The 16,197-nt window shown below is 43.3% G+C and overlaps 1 long non-coding RNA gene across 5 annotated transcripts in view; it reads left to right on the forward strand.

The window, feature by feature from the left end:
- Positions 1 to 16,197, forward strand: part of LOC309530196 — a 318,904-nt gene that overhangs the window by 235,672 nt on the left and 67,035 nt on the right. Inside the window, exon 5 of one of the 5 annotated variants that reach the window (XR_014218653.1) lies at positions 5,166 to 5,267. The exons of the other annotated variants lie outside the window; for them this stretch is intronic. This is a non-coding gene — a long non-coding RNA (uncharacterized lncRNA). The remainder of the gene's footprint in view (positions 1 to 5,165; positions 5,268 to 16,197) is intronic. 5 annotated transcript variants of the gene reach the window in all.

Here is a 16,197-nt window from a genome sequence, read left to right on the forward strand (position 1 = left end):
ACAATGATGTGATATATATTTTTCTTGCTTAATATGCCCATTGTTTTAAGCATTCTTTTTCTTTCATTAATAATTCTCTGGCAATTTACCTCACTGTATCCCTTATTCAAGGGTTTAGAATCTTGCCACCACTGTGCCTGTTTTACAGGACTAAGATGCAGATTTGTGGATTAATCAGGTGATCCTCAAAATGAAACATCTATGAAAAATTGTTAAGAACAGTCTACCTGACTGTGAAATTAAAGTACTGGGGAGGTGGGGAAACCTGTGGCTTTCTAGATGTTGTTGGACTTCAGCTCCATCAGTCGCAGTAGCACAGGGAACAGTTGGGAGTTGTGGTGGGAGTTGTAATCTATCAACAGCCGGAGGGCCAAACTTCCCCCATCCCTGTATTAGAAGAAAACAACGAAGCCTGCAATCCTATACCCATTTCAATGGGAGTAAGATCCATTGAACTCAATAGGGCTCACTTTGTTCTGAGTAGACACAAATGTGCTACTAATGTCTTAACATGGCGTAACGTTAATCGTATGACAAGCCATTCATGTGCATTAGTTTGCCTTGTAGATGAACAATTTTTACCATAAGAATACAAGTACAAGCTACTCTGCCCCAAAATCTTGCAATAGAAAGCCAGCTTCACGAAGGCATGCCTACCATGAAACAATATAAGGCAGCTGCGTCAGTCAGCAGACAGACAGATTTGGGAGGTTGATAAAGGGAAGGAGAAAAATCTGAACTGGGTCGCAAATCAATGAGAGGTTCTTCACACAAGACCCAGTGAAATGGATGGGATTATCACCCAGCTTCCATTGATTTCGATAGGGATTACATGAGACACCTTCCTGATGGAATGTGCCTCCATACTCGTGTGTGTAGAAGTGCGTGAGGCTTAGTAATGGGACTTTGAAGGATAAAGCAAATGAAATGAAGAGCGACAACAGGTCTAGATGTTACCTTAATTAACTGAGATTCAAGGCAGTGATTGGAATTACTGAAGCTTGCAAGTAAATGTAGAGATGTTAAACCATCTGACTGGAGGGCCAACTACCTGGATTTGGGAAAGGATTTATATTCATTTAAAAAAGAGTCCATGTTTGTATGCAAAGAACAGTATAGTCTACAATCTGCATATGGGGGGGGGGGAAATGGATTGCCTATGGAACAGACACTGTCTTGGGGCATAAGCGTTCCATGATTAGTTGGGTTCCATGATCAGAAATGGCTTGCAAGACTTGTCTCCAGAGGTCTCTACTCATTCCTGTGCTCTTGATGGTCTGCTGGATGCTCTTCAACCTATATGCAATGCTGCAGAGTAGTATATATTCGCAGGGCCATTTCCATAAAGGAGGTTTGGGGGACTTCTGCTCCGCCCCATGGCAGTTGTGCTGTGGGATCTCTACCTTGTCTCCTGTGCTCTTTTACATCTATATGAAGCTGATGGGAGAGGCCGTTAAAGGATCTGGAGTAATGTGCCATTGACACCCAATTCTGTTCCTCATATTGATTGCGATCAGATAAAGCAGTGCAGGTGCTGGAAGCACTGATGGGCTGGATGAGGGCCAATAGGTTGAAGCTGAAGCCTGACAAGATGGAGGAGGCACAGGGAGCTTTTATGTCTGGAATTCTGAGAAACAGCCTCTTCTAGATGGGATTACACTTCTTTTGAAGGATCAGGAATGTAGCTTGGGGATGCTACACGATCACTGAAGGCCCAGGTGACATCAATGACACAGAGTGTCTTTTCCCAACTCTAGGTAGTTCATCAACTTTGGGCATTTCTGGATCAGGATAATCCATCCATAGTTATCCATGCTTTGGTAATCTCTGTAAAAGATTACTGTTCGTGATACTTTAAAGTTGGTTTGGAAACTGCAGCAGATGCAAAATGCTACCCCTAGAGGCAGTGAGGAGGAGTCATACCATACTGATTTTGAAGATGTCGCACTGGCTACTTATATGTTTAGTGGTCCAATTTAAGGTGTTGACCTTAGTGTTTAAGCCCTAAATTACTTGGATCCAGGATACTTGAAGGAATGCCTCTTGCAAGATCACCCTTCCTGTGTATTCAGATCTGCAGGAAAAGCAGTGACCCAAAATAGGGCCTATTCTGTGATAGAATTCCAGCTGTGGAACTCACTCTCTTGGAAGTGGGTGGGTTTCAGTACCTAAGTGTATATAGCTCCCTAATTTAAGAGACTTGCAGTGCAATTCTATGCATGCCTACTTAGAAGTAAGCTCAACTGACCTACTCCCAGGTAAGAGTGTATAGGATCATAACCTTGTGCATATATAAACCACAAACATAAGACATCAATTCACAAATCTAGTGGGATCTGCAATGGATATTTGTTATTCTTTAAGGTGTGCTGTGGGTTAAACCACAGAGCCTAGGACTTGCTGATCAGAAGGTCGGCAGCTTGAATCCCTGCGACGGGGTGAGCTCCTGTTGCTCGGTCCCTGCTCCTGCCAACCTAGCAGTTTGAAAGCACATCAAAGTGCAAGTAGATAAATAGGTACCACTCTGGCGGGAAGGTAAACAGCGTTTCCGTGCGCTGCTCTGGTTCGCCAGAAGTGGCTTAGTCATTTGCTAAAACAGACCATCAAGGCAACCTCTCTGGAATTTCCCAGCCTTAAATCCATTACCTGAAAATATTTGCATGGATTTCAGTAGAGCTTTGTTCCAAATCAGAGTGCTTAGGATCACTCCATAAAACTGTTTGAGGAACTTAGGTTTAGGACAACATATCTGTTTCCTCTTCAGGGTTACAACAAGTGCATCCATCTGCACAGATAATCTGGCATTTTGAATAACTTCACACTTAAGCCCTGTCAATTTGATCTCCCAAGGTTAATTGATTATTACCATAGTACTGCCAGAAAAGATCAGAGTGCTTACATCTTTTCATTAATCCTTTGCCATTCAGGGAGAGGATGTAAAAGAAGCCTATAGTGCTTTGGGTTTTACTGTTTCCAGGTCTACCACCCATACTCCAGACTTGTATTTATTATAGCTGATGAATCTTCTCATCAGTGACACAGTTTGTCATGCATACAAACCAACAACACACAGTATCATGTTTCCGGTAAAAAAGCTAAAAAGCAAACAAAGGTCAGTGCATCAAGGTTATTAAGGAGGAAAGGCAAAAACTAAAACTGTCTAAATCTGGGAAGGATGGGGGAGGGGAGTCCAATAACAAGCTCGGATCCCAGTTCTTTCTTAAAGCTGACATTCAGCATTTTTGCCTTGGTAAAAGCCCGTCAGCATTCAACAATGCCTCTCAGGGGTGTTCTAGTAGAGATGAGCTTTATCAGCAATTGCATATTTGTTATTGACATCATTCTTTTCAGTGGCCTAGATGGGCACAATGGGGGATTAACCCTCATGCAAGGCAGTGTGACAACTCAGTTGAAAAACAGAACCTGGTCAAATGTCAGTTCTAAAAAACTGCTGTTGTAGAGAAACTCTTTTTTTTTTTTAAAGCATTGCTGTGTTTGCTGGAAACCTACATTTATTTTAAACGATTGCCAGTGGCGTTTTTCAGTTTGGAAACAAACAAACAAACAAACAAACAATCCTCATACAGAAAAGCTGGAAATGAGAAAAAGATAACGGAGTTCTATTTTACCTTGCATTTGGTCTTCCTATTATGATGGAAGTTTCCATTATTATTATTATTATTTTTAAAAAAGGTCAAGCGAGTTTGCTGCTTTTATAACCTGCCAGACTCTCCTCTAAAGAGCTCGGACCAGTGCTTTCACATGACAACCCCCCCCCAGCATGCGCCGTGAGGTAAATTAGGCTGTGTGAGATACTGACTTGCTCAAGACTACCTAGTGAGTGCAATTGCATGCTATAATAAAAATGGGTCTGAATATGGCAGCACTGGGTCTGGTTCCTTATGAACCTGCCTCAATGTCTAGTAGAATTTACTCCATGTCTTGACATAATTACGCTGTGGGTTCCACCACCCATACTGGTGTGGAATGAAGAAATGCACAGTGGAATGATCTCCCACCTGCCATTTCATAGCTTGCTGGAGATTTGTACCTATGTTTCTCACATTTACCCAGAATGCTAGCACCTGCACTGACACTGCCTCAGACCCCACTTACAGTATACAGTGGTGCCTCGCAAGATGAAATTAATCCGTTCCGCGAGTATTTTCGTCTAGCAGTTTTTTCGTCTTGCGAAGCAACCCTATTAGCGGCTTAGCGGATTAGCGCTATTAGCAGTTTAGCGGCTATTAAAGGCTTAGCGGCTTAGCGGCTTAGCTGCTAAAAGGCTATTAAAAGCTTAGCGGCTTAGAAAAAGGGGGGGAGCGGAAAAAAATCTCAAGACTCGCAAGACATTTTCGTCTTGCGAAGCAAGCCCATAGGGAAATTCATCCTGGGAAGCGCATTGAAAAACGGAAAACCCTTTCGTCTAGCGGGTTTTCCGTCTTGCGAGGCATTCGTCTTGAGGGGCACCACTGTACATTTAAAGCACCATAATACCACTTTAAATAGTCGTGGCTTCCCACAAGAATCTTGGGAACAGTAGCTGGTTAAGGGTGCCGGGAATATGCCATCCTCCTTCACAGAGCTACAATTTCTAGAGTGGGTTAACCATCAATCTCTCTTCCCAGGGAACTCTGCAAATGGTAGTGCTGGGAGGTGGTGTGTGTGTGTGGGGGGTCTCCTAATAGCTCTCGGTTCCCTTAACAAACTACAGTTCCCAGAATTTGTTGGGCGGGGGGAAGCCCATAAAATGGTATGGTACTGCTTTAAATGTACAGTCATACCTCATGCTACGTCCGCTTCATGTTACGTTCTTTCAGGTTATGTCCCACGGTGACCCGGAAGTACTGGAAAGGGTTACTTCCGGGTTTCGCTGCTCATGCAAAATGACACCAAGCGCATGCACAGAAGCGGCCGAATCACAACCTGCGCGTGCGCAGACGCACCACTGTGGGTTGCACTCTTTTTATCTTGCAAACAGGCCTCCAGAATGGACATATTGCTTTGTGGGCAAACATCTTGGGGCCACATGACATTGGTGGAGGTGGCCTGAGGAAAAATGGTTGGAGTAATATGTGAGACTAACCTTTGCTTGGTAGGCTGTATTTCAGCCGTGCAAAAGTCTGCGGTTCCTACACATGTTCTCCTCTCTGTCTTTAATCCAGGGGAGTAAGAGGCACAATTGAAAGACACATTTCAGCCAGGCAAAATCACTGAAGGAGGGTGTGGAGCAGGGCTGGTGAGAAGACTAGCCTGGAGATGAGAAGGTATGGCCAGATATACGTATTTAGAGGGCCACATTCAGCCTCTGGGCCTGAGGTTCCTAATCCCTGATTTAGAACGTAGCTTTAGCTCTCATTATTGTATTTTAAAAAACCCACATATGCCATCATTCCACTGAGTGATTTATCTGTATGATTAGTATCCTGATTTAGTGATTTGAACTATGCGGTAGGCTAGTCCTTGTGTATCTAAAACTGAGCACCCAAAACTGATACTCAGCAGCAACAACAGAGACATGGACGTAACGACCAGTCCCTGCAACAACCCAGATACCAATTCTATGACCATCTGTACTCTGGGAACATAATTATTAGCTAATAATGTCAGCCAAATCATCTTTCAACACTATGTCATCTTCAGTCAACAATGCCCTTTTGCATTCTCCATAAGACAAACAGGCCAGGCTCTATGCAAAATAATAATGATACCAGAATACAAATCTAGACACAAATCTAACATTAGGAAACACAATATTCAAAAACTAGCAGGAGAACTGCTCAGCCTCCCTTGCTGACCTGAATGTGCCCATTTTTTAACAAAGAAACAAGGGTGGGGCAGACTAATCAAAGTTCAATTCTATCACCTCTGGATTAAATTGAGATAATGCCTTTCCCCCTTGCTACAGGTATTAATTAACATAGCAATCCTAGGGAAAAATTGTCTCATTTTCAGTTACTGCTGTTGTGAATTATCCTTCTGCTTATTTTGCATACGTTTTAGCATGAATGTAATTGACAATATTGTCTGTGGCACAACGGCCATTGCAAAATGCTGAAATGCAAATTTATAGTACCTGCAAACACAAAACAGTAGCAAACCTAGACATATGCTAGGACAAATACAAAGGAAACAGGGACAAAACATAGCACAGATAACAACTCTAATAGTAGATAACACTAATAATTATCAATACAACCAAGATTAACAATAGCATCAAAATACTACTGCCGATGGCCCTCTTTGCAGTCCATAGCAGACATCTTTAGAAAATTGAGATTAGGTTTTTTTTAGCTGCTACCATAAAGTTGGCAACCATGTTTGAAACAATTTTATTGTGGTCTGCCAACAGATCACAAAAAAATATCTGTCCAACCAGCACTTGCTCTCCAGAGGTCTCCCAAAAATGAGTTCTGAGATCTCTATACAAGGGACAAAGCCTCCTGGGTACCACAAGGACACAGAATCACATGTCTGCTGTGCACAGGGAATCCCTTTATGCTTTCCCTCCAAATAAGCTGAATACAGTGGTACCTCGGGTTAAGTATTTAATTCGTTCCGGAGGTCCGTTCTTAACCTGAAACTGTTCTTAACCTGAAGCACCGCTTTAGCTAATGGGGCCTCCCGCTGCCGCTGTGCCGCCGGAGCACGATTTCTGTTCTCATCCTGAAGCAAAGTTCTTAACCTGAAGCACTATTTCTGGGTTAGCGGAGTCTGTAACCTGAAGCGTATGTAACCCGAGGTACCATTGTACATTGTTTGGAAATGAAAGAAAGCTTTTCTAATGGCAACAAAAGTTAAGCTCTGGAATCTCTTGTTGAAAATATCAATATCTCTTTAATGAACTTAAACCAAGGGAAAAATGCTTAGAATTGGCTGGCAAGTACATTTTCCTGAGAATCTACATCAAAAATCCTGTTTCCGATGAAAAACCTTCCCTTATCAACTAGGGAAGTCTGAGCATTCTCAGAGTAAGACTGTGACAATGTTAACCAGCAATGGGCCCATCTACCCTTAGCAAGTTGTCCAGTGAAACACTGTTTTGCCAAATTACTGTCTGTGAAAGCTTATTCTGTAATAGATTTGGTAGTATTTAAGGTGCCACAATTCACTTCCTTGTTTATATTCTGGCAGAACCAGTGGGCTAAGGCAGCTCTCCCTGTGCAGAAAAGTTTCCCTGTTCATTTCAGTGGAGGCAAGCTAACCAGTACTCATATTCCTTGCTTCTTACTGTTTTTGGAAAGGAAAGCCCTGCACTCTTACCTACATGAGATAAAACTAGAACCACAGATTCAATTTAGTAATGACTTGTTACAGCAAATTTTACCTGGTATTACTGCCAATGGGTTCAGTTTGAATTTGTTCCTTTCTGTTTTCTCTTCAGGCAAAGTGGGGAATAGGGGGAAGCCAAAGTAATTTGGGCAAGGGGGGAGGAATCCAGGGTATCGAAATTGAAATGTGTGTAAATTAAACACATGTGAAGTGCACAATATGTGGCAAATTAGTACAGAAAATACTGCAAAAAAATGTGCATCTTCAGGGTTTGCCTGCACACCATGATGTGACAGGTATTATTGCCCTTTGTACAATTATTTAAACCCTGTAGGAATTCCCAGTGTCAGGGTATGTCAGCGTACTGTTATTAGACAAGTTTAATTAGGATCTACCCTGCTGCTCCTAACAAGTATTTAATTAACTTCTAGGCAGGGTAATTAGCTTTTAGATTGTGGCTGATTTTCTGTCTCACCTTCTGTTGACACTTGGCCTCCACTAAGGCAGCCTGCTTTGCTGACAGTGTAATGGATAGTATCTTTGGGAAGCCTAATATCAAGCCTGACTAGTCTAATAAAAAAAGAAGAAGATGAAGATAAAAGACGAAATAATGACTGTCAGGGTCATGGTCCGAGAGTGCTACAAAAGGCCATAGATCAGACAGGCAGACACAAAAGCCCGCTAAAAGGAAGGAGGAAAAGAACAATTTGACCTTACGTACTTCAGGAAAATAGAAATAATTGGACAAGATTTGTGTGTGTGTGTGTGTGTGTGAGAGAGAGAGAGAGAGAGAGAGAGAGAGGAGGGGGGGGAGGAAACAGGAAAAAAGTGTAAAGTATTTTGAATGTAGCTATTAAGAATCTGTAGTTAGTGGCATTTGGAAAAAAAATTGTTCTAGAGTTTTCGCCCTATATATTATTAGGCAAATAAAAGGGAGTGGTTTGAATCTTTATTGTAAGATGCAAATCTACAGTATTTCTATCTTTCATCGAAACAGAAATGCTGGGAGAAAGTGAACATTAAACAAAATTAGCAGACTACAAATGAGCCTTATCGGAACGGGTTGCTGTTTAACCCCTTAAACCCCACCTGAAAATGTAGTGGAATTCAGAGACTGTGTCTTTTGATCTGCTCCGTAGAATTCTTTTAGCCATTCCTGACATATCATTAAAAATAATGGCGCTGCATTCAGGAACACAGCTATGCAAAAATTTGGGACTAGGGGGGTGGGAACGCCGAGGAGCTTGCAAAACCCTTCCCCTGTCATTAGGACAAAAGGCTTGTAATTTTCTTTCATTTTGAAAAGCAGGATTTTTTTTTTAAGTCTTAATTTTTGCAGAGTGCCCCAGGTATCTAAGTGTTGGTACTCCATGCCTCCTTTAGTAACAGAATTTCAACAGCATTGCTCCAAAACATTAACAGTTGACAAAAGTATTACCACTGAGTTTGGGTTTATTATAAACACACACACACACACACACACACACCCTTGATCAGAGCACATGAAGGAGAAATTCTGATTATGAAGTCTTGGTACAGGGTTGTTTTTTAATAAAAAAAGCCCCTGACATTATGAAATGTACTGTTGCATGCCACCCCTCTCTCTGAGCGGTGCAAAATTCCAGGTGTTCCAAGTGCTTACCCAGGGTTTGTGTTTCATTTGGAATGAGGGATGGTGGAGACTGTGGTGTCTTTAGGATATAAGGTGTATGGGGTGTTAAGGTAAAGGTAAAGGGACCCCTGACCATTAAGTCCAGTCGTGGCCGACTCTGGGGTTGCGGCGCTCATCTCACTTTACTGGCCAAGGGAGCTTCCGGGTCATGTGGCCAGCATGACTAAGCCGCTTCTGGAGAACCAGAGCAGTGCATGGAAATGCCATTTTCCTTTCCGCCGGAGTGGTACCTATTTATCTACTTGCACTTCGATGTGCTTTCAAACTGCCAGGTTGGCAGGAGCTGGGACTGAGCAATGGGAGCTCACCCCGTCACGGGGGATTCGAACTGCCGACCTTCTGATCGGCAAGCCCTAGGCTCTGTGGTTTAACCCACAGTGCCACCCGCGTCCCTGTGTATGGGGTGTTAGGGGAGGGGTAACACCTCTGTGGGGGATACATTGTGCTTCTTCTGGGGTTGTTTGTCCACACACCTTGCACTCAGCTCTCATCTGTGGCTCCTAGAAGCTGTCAGCATGTGACACTGGCCACACCCCAGGAGTGGTTTCGACTGGCCAGCTAAACCAGGTGAAGGGTAGCCAACGGGTCTCAAACCCTTAGTGAATTAGGGACTTCCCCTGCATGTGAAGACAGGCTCTGGCAGATTGAGCAGATGAGGGCCAATAGTGTGTCCAACAGTCAAGAAGTTGATTTCTGCATGTGTTGTAGAGGGAAGTGAGGGGCAAATGGGGCTCGTCAAACTGGAAGGTAGCCCATCTAGGGGGAGGAAAACTCTAATCACTAACCTCTACTTTCCTTGTGGGGTAGCTTATGGGGAAGAAAAGGCTAAGGAGTAAATCCTATACAAATCCGGAGTGAAGTGCCTAAGATGGTTGGATGGTGCCTTGTACGCCTCCTTCTGGCAACTCCGGCAGCCAAGCTGGTGCCAAACGCATTGCTCTGCTTTCCTTTGGACCACATCAGCAGCCCAGGACCTCCATACACACTGTCCAGGCTTATGCCCTGGGGGCAAACTGGTTTTTTGGGGTGTGTGTGTGTGTGTTGCTCTAACGTATCACTAGACATACTACAATCACTGTTTTAATGGTCTTCCTTTCCCCTGTGCTGGGACATTCAGCACAGTAATCATAATGTCAGTTTCCTTTGGAGAAGAGAGTATTGGAGACCTCTGGTGTCTTGATAGCCTGTGTATATGGGCCTTTATTCCTTACAGAAATAAATAAATAAATAAAAATCACATAGATGGTTTTTTCCACAGCAGTGCACAAACCACAAACCCCTCATAAAAGCAGTGGGCAGTATAAAACAAACCATGAATACCTTACAAGGTGCAGCTGCACCCTAAAATGCCAAGTCAGACAAAACAACAAAGCTAACAGACCGGGGGTGGTCTTCCCACCTGCCGAAGGACTATATTAAAAAGGTAAAGGTAAAGGACCCCTGACAGTTAAGTCCAGTTGCGAATGACTCTGGGGTTGCGGCGCTCATCTTGCTTTACTGGCCAAGGGAGCCGACGTTTGTCCGCAGACAGTTTTTCTGGGTCATGTGGCCAGCATGACTAAGCCACTTCTGGTGAAACCAGAGCACTGCATGGAAACACCATTTACCTTCCCGCTGGTACCTATTTATCTACTTGCACTTTTTGGCGTGCTTTCAAATTGCTAGGTTGGCTGGAGTTGGGACCGAGCAACAGGAGCTCACCCCATTGCGGGGATTCGAACCACCAACCTTATGAGCGGCAAGCCCAAGGCTCAGTGGTTTACACCACAGGGCCACCCGCGTCCCTCTGCATTGCTTTGAGGCTAATAGTTGGGGCCTGCATGCTGGTGGTGGGTGGAGCTGGAGACAAACGTGTTCCCACCACAAAAATTCTTAGAATTCACCAACCCCAAAAGATTAAAGTCAATCTTTGATGGGGAGGGAGCATTTTTTTTAAAAAAAAAAACCTTCTCTCTCTCAAACTCACCAAAATAGCTGGGCTGTTTACTTTGACCCATCATTACCATAAATACTGACTCATGGAAGCTGGTTTTCTTCCACAGAACATCTTGCTGTGCTGGCTTACAAAAGCCTCTGCATCCTTCACCCAGGGTGTGCACTAATCCATGATGGTTTTGATTGTGCATGTTCCCCATAACAAAAGCCTCTGTCAAGGCTGAAATGTAGGCTGCTGTCAGATTTGAGTCAGGAGCTGGAAACTAGGAATTCAGCCCAGGAGTCAAAGCCAGGGGTGAGAGCCAAGGAACAGGCCAGAGCCAAGAAGACATTGACGAAGGTCCTAGTCCAGTCAGGATGCCTTTTATAGCACTTCCTGTCCAGGAGGTCCCAATCTCTCTCTCCCTCTCCCTTTGTCTCTCTCTCTCTCTGTGTAGGTCACAATAAAAAACTAGGAACCATATCACTGGCAGATAATGTTCCTAGTTGCAGTTCTGACAATCATAGCTTATGATGTGTGGCAGGAGGGCAGACGCTGAGGGGTGGGGAAGGGACGTGTGTCATATGTGTCATATGACCTCTTTTAAGCCCCCTCTAAGCTAGACTGCTGACCCCAGTTGGAGTGAAGTCCCCAGCCCTGTTGTCAGTGTCAAATATTCAACTGCCCACCTGGTTGGGTTTTGTACCTGGAATGGGAGCAGGCACCATTTTGTTCTTTGCCTCAGGCAGCAATTCTGCTTAGATACGTTTTTTAAAAAATGTATTGGGCCCAATCTGAAGGTTTCCATTTCTAGCCTTTGCAGTTTCTGACAATCAGTTCCTTTCCTTCTGGCTCTCTTCTGAACTGGCAATCAACACTGCTAAAAGCCAACATTGATGATGATCTCTTTAGGAGGCACACATGTAGAATAATAGAATCACAGAGTTGGTTGGGACCATGAGGATCAACTAGTCCAAGCCCTTCAATTCAGGAATCTTTTGTCCAGCATGAGCTTGAACCCCCGATCCTGAGATTAACCACCTCATGCTGTACCAACTGAGCTATCTATGACTTCTTTTTGTGGCACAGCTAAAGCAGCATACTATGTCCAGTAAACATAGAGCAAGGGAGCTGTACATGACTAGAATGGCTACAAGGGGCATTAGTGCTGAAATGAATGGTAATTGGCATGCTATGAGGATTAGTAATTAGTGCTGATTGATGGCTCACATGCAATCGTATGTAGTATTTTACAGCTGAACGTTTGAGATTTCATTTTTATACCAGCCAAAGAGAACACAAAGAAGAAAAGCCCATAAAACTCAAGCACGCTAATTTTAAAAGTTCACATTCCAAATTTTAATTTCAAGTTTTTCATTCAAACCATGAATGATGTAGTTGGGAATCTGAAGGTATTTGAGATATTTCCAAACATTCATTTCCACTGTCACCCATTAAATGTGACCTACGGTTGTGCCCTGTTCTTCATGTACACGGCTAGGAAAAAGCCCTATATACCGCATATATTTCTATTTTAACTTTTCCTGAAATATATTTGAAGGTATATTAAAACATTGCATAGCTTTCTAAAAGTAGAGCAAATGTTTTTAAAGTAGGTGTTTTTTTTAAAAAAAAAATGTACCGTGCAACAGTAATGCATGCTGAATGAGCCCACCATTTTTCATCTTTTCAAGCCTGCCAATATTTAAATCTTTGAACATTTCTGGAATGACTTATAGAATTAGAAGGCTCTCTGCCAGTTTATCAATTTTAGTTAGCAATGAGAACCCTCTCATTGAATGTTAGGCTTGGAGGCCTTCCCTATGGAGGCAATAATCTCTTTTCCCAACAGACAGTGGCTGCCAACTAGCTCATGGGATTGACAGGTAGAATTGTACCTACATGCCACCTTGCCGAACCTATAGCAATTTGTTCCGAAGCTGGAACACTGACTGCTATGAGGTACTTCTCCTTAATTCAGAAGAGGGAAAGCTGGCAGGAAAATGGTTGCACCTGCCAAGGTTTATAGGGTTTAGCAGCTAGCAGGAAGCTAAAAGCAATGCAAAGAAGATTTCCTACAATTGGCAACTTCTCTCAGCTTCTCACAGCATGAAATATTTGCAGTTCCCCCCCACCTTCAACTTTCATAGTACATGAAAACTGCGATTAGGTGAAATGAACTACATAGTTCCGTTCGGAGGTTAAATCCCCGGCTCGACTCCATTTGTTTTAAATAAAGTTGCATTTCAGGACTCTGGGTTGTAGGCCACTACCATTTACTCAGAGTAGTTCCATTGAAATTGAGGGGCCTAAGTTAGTCATGGTCATTAATTTCAATGGCTCTGCTCTCAGCAAAAGTTGGTGGAATACAACCCAGAATCCTCCCAAGCTGGCCGACAACAAATGTGAGGAAAAACAACAGCCACCAAACTGGGATAGCACCACTGAGAGGGCCAGGAGACAGAAAGAGGGAGGAACCTATATGTACGGGAAATGTACTATTTAAAAGTATATTTCTAGCACCTGGAAGTCTTTTTCCTCTCTTTTTTGTTTTGCCTGCAATAAATACAAACCAAAGAAATTGTAATGTCAACAATAAAATACAATTTAAAACCACAAATTAGAAATATCTTCCTCCCCACACCCACAGTACATAAAGCATTTAAAAACACACTTCAAACCAGCATATTGGGAATCTAAAGGCCAGTAAGACAGCGGCATTCTCAATAAGATAATCTCAGTTAAAAGCCATCTGAAACTGATATTTCTTCAGAGCATTTTTGAAGACCCAGACTGATGAGGACAACCATACATCCCTTGGAAGGGAGTTCTACAGATTTGGGGACACCGCAGAGAAGACCCTGTCCCTGCTGCTCACCAGTCTCATGGAGCTCATGATCAGCAAGTAGGGCCCATGAAACTGAACTCAAGCAGGTTCATGCAGGTACTCAAGATACCACCAGCAGTTTGTTAAAAAGCAGAACCTGAAGCAAATGGTTCTGAATCTAAAATTCTGGTAGCCATTCTAAAATCTGCTACACTTTTGATGAAATGCAAAAGAACTACACTTAAATGAACTAACACCCAGCATTCTTGTGATATCACCATTCTAGCAATACTTTGATTTTTTAGAAATGAATTATCAGAACTTTTACTGTACTCCCCCCCCAATTTAATCCCGGCATTTCCACGAGGTTGATCTCAGTGGAAAGGTAAGAGGCCCTTGTGGTATTTGAGGTACCTTAGAATGTTTATTTAGTTCATTTCAATAATTTAAATGGTGTTGAATGCTTTTAGGTGCAAGGCATTCTACCCAGTTTTCTAGGAGCTCTTAATGCTACTCAGAAGCAAATGATTAGGTGAAATGGAAAAGTATATTAGTACGGCTGCTGTAAAATCTCCCAGAAGCTTGCATATCTGGTCTGTGTTGGTAATAGGATACGGAGCTAGAGAGGCCATTGTACGGCTGTGCGACGGCTGTCCTTTCTCTGTCTCTTGCACGTGTGAAACTGTGCAGGTGATGATTCCAAAAGGATGAAACCTGCACATGATGCTCTTATGGTTTGCCTGCTATAGATACCGCAGCCCACAGAAAATTAAACCACAATCAGATGGATACATTTCTATAACCAGTCATTTCAAACCTTGCATCACAAATTAATGTATTCTGCGTCAATAAAAGAACCTGATTTTGTGCTTTGAATCCAGTCCTTTGCCTTCTGTTTGCTACACAATGCCATCTGACTCCTTTAAAAAAATATGGTGCTCCTCCCCACCCCCTTTTCCCAACAGCTGCACCTGCTCCGCTTCAGAAATATCACTGAGTGTAAATCTTGGACTTGTTCTGTCTACTCTGATGTTAATGCTGCCATTGGCTGAGAAGAGCAAAGAAAGCAAAGTGTAATGCTTCATCAAAAGAAAGAAAAGGTGCATTCAAAAGCTCATTAAAATATATATTTTAACATCAGAGGAAAACATGAATGCAGTCCTCCCCCCCCCACTACTTTAAATAATTAGGAGTGAGCACAACGTTTTGCAACATTTTTAGGTGGTAGCAAAAAGCATGCTCCCACACAGTCAGTTCTTTCTTTTGGTGGTGGGGGGGGGGGAGGCATGCCAAAAAGGAATCAAAAGTGTGAAGAATTTGCATTGCAGGCAGCATTGCTTTCAGTCTTAATTGACTTCCTCCCCCCCCCCCTCAGTGACTGCATTGCATGGTGATATCATTTATGGATCTGTAGTCTCATGATGCGGGTGGCGCTGTGGGTTAAACCACAGAGCCTAGGGCTTCCCGATCAGAAGGTCAGCGGTTTGAATCTCTGCAATGGGGTGAGCTCCCACTGCTCAGTCCCTGCTCCTGCCAACCTAGCAGTTCGAAAGCACAAAGTGCAAGTAGATAAATAGGTACCGCTCCAGCGGGAAGGTAAATGGTGTTTCCATGCACTGCTCTGGTTCGCCAGAAGCGGCTTAGTCATGCTCGCCACATGACCCAGAAGCTGTACGCCAGCTCCCTCGGCCAATAAAGCGAGATGAGCACCGCAACCCCAGAGTCGTCCACGACTGGACCTAATGGTCAGGGGTCCCTTTACTTTTACCTTAATTATTATTATCTTCCATTCTTTTAAGTGACAAGCTACTTCGACTATGCGGGGTAGAGATTGAAATGTTTTACCTAGTCTCATGACACTGTCATGTTCATAATGCAATCTCTAATTGGCTCGGATTACTTGAGGGAGGAGAAATTGGGAGAAAGTTATGGTGAAACAGCAGTAGAGAGGGGAAACAATGGCTGTGAAGACCTAGGAAAGGCCATGATCAAGAGGTAGAATTCAGGCATGTGGTGGAGGGGATTTTACCTCAAGGAAGGAATAATGGAATCTAGCAGATTCCTGAATATATTGAGGGGTTTTCTGGTGGATAGAGCTGGTGATCCAGTCAAAGCTTGCTGTTGGGTGGCAAGATGAGTAGAGCTATCAACCCAATTGCTTCTCCTTAGGGTCTGCATAGTCTTTGCTACTCCTTGGTTTCCTAAGAAGTTGTGGGCAATAATAAAGTCATAGCATTGAAGAGGTGGAAGAGACCATGGGGATAATCAAGTCCAGCCCCCTGCAATGCGGGAATCTTTTGCCCAACGTGGGGCTCAAACCCACAACCCTGAAATTAAGAGTCTCATGTTCTACTAACTGAGCTATCTGATTCTTCAATGAATCAGACTAGGAGGGAACTTGACTGGCGAATGGGTCTCTCTCTGGAGCACTCAGCAGCACGTTATGAGCCATTTGTATGGCACTTTGAGAATAAAGTCATGCAGATGCATAGTGCTTGAGTTGTCACAGCT

This window comes from Podarcis vaucheri (genome assembly GCF_965113315.1).
Source record: "Podarcis vaucheri genome assembly, chromosome: 4".
NCBI classification, from domain to species: Eukaryota; Metazoa; Chordata; class Lepidosauria; order Squamata; family Lacertidae; genus Podarcis; species Podarcis vaucheri.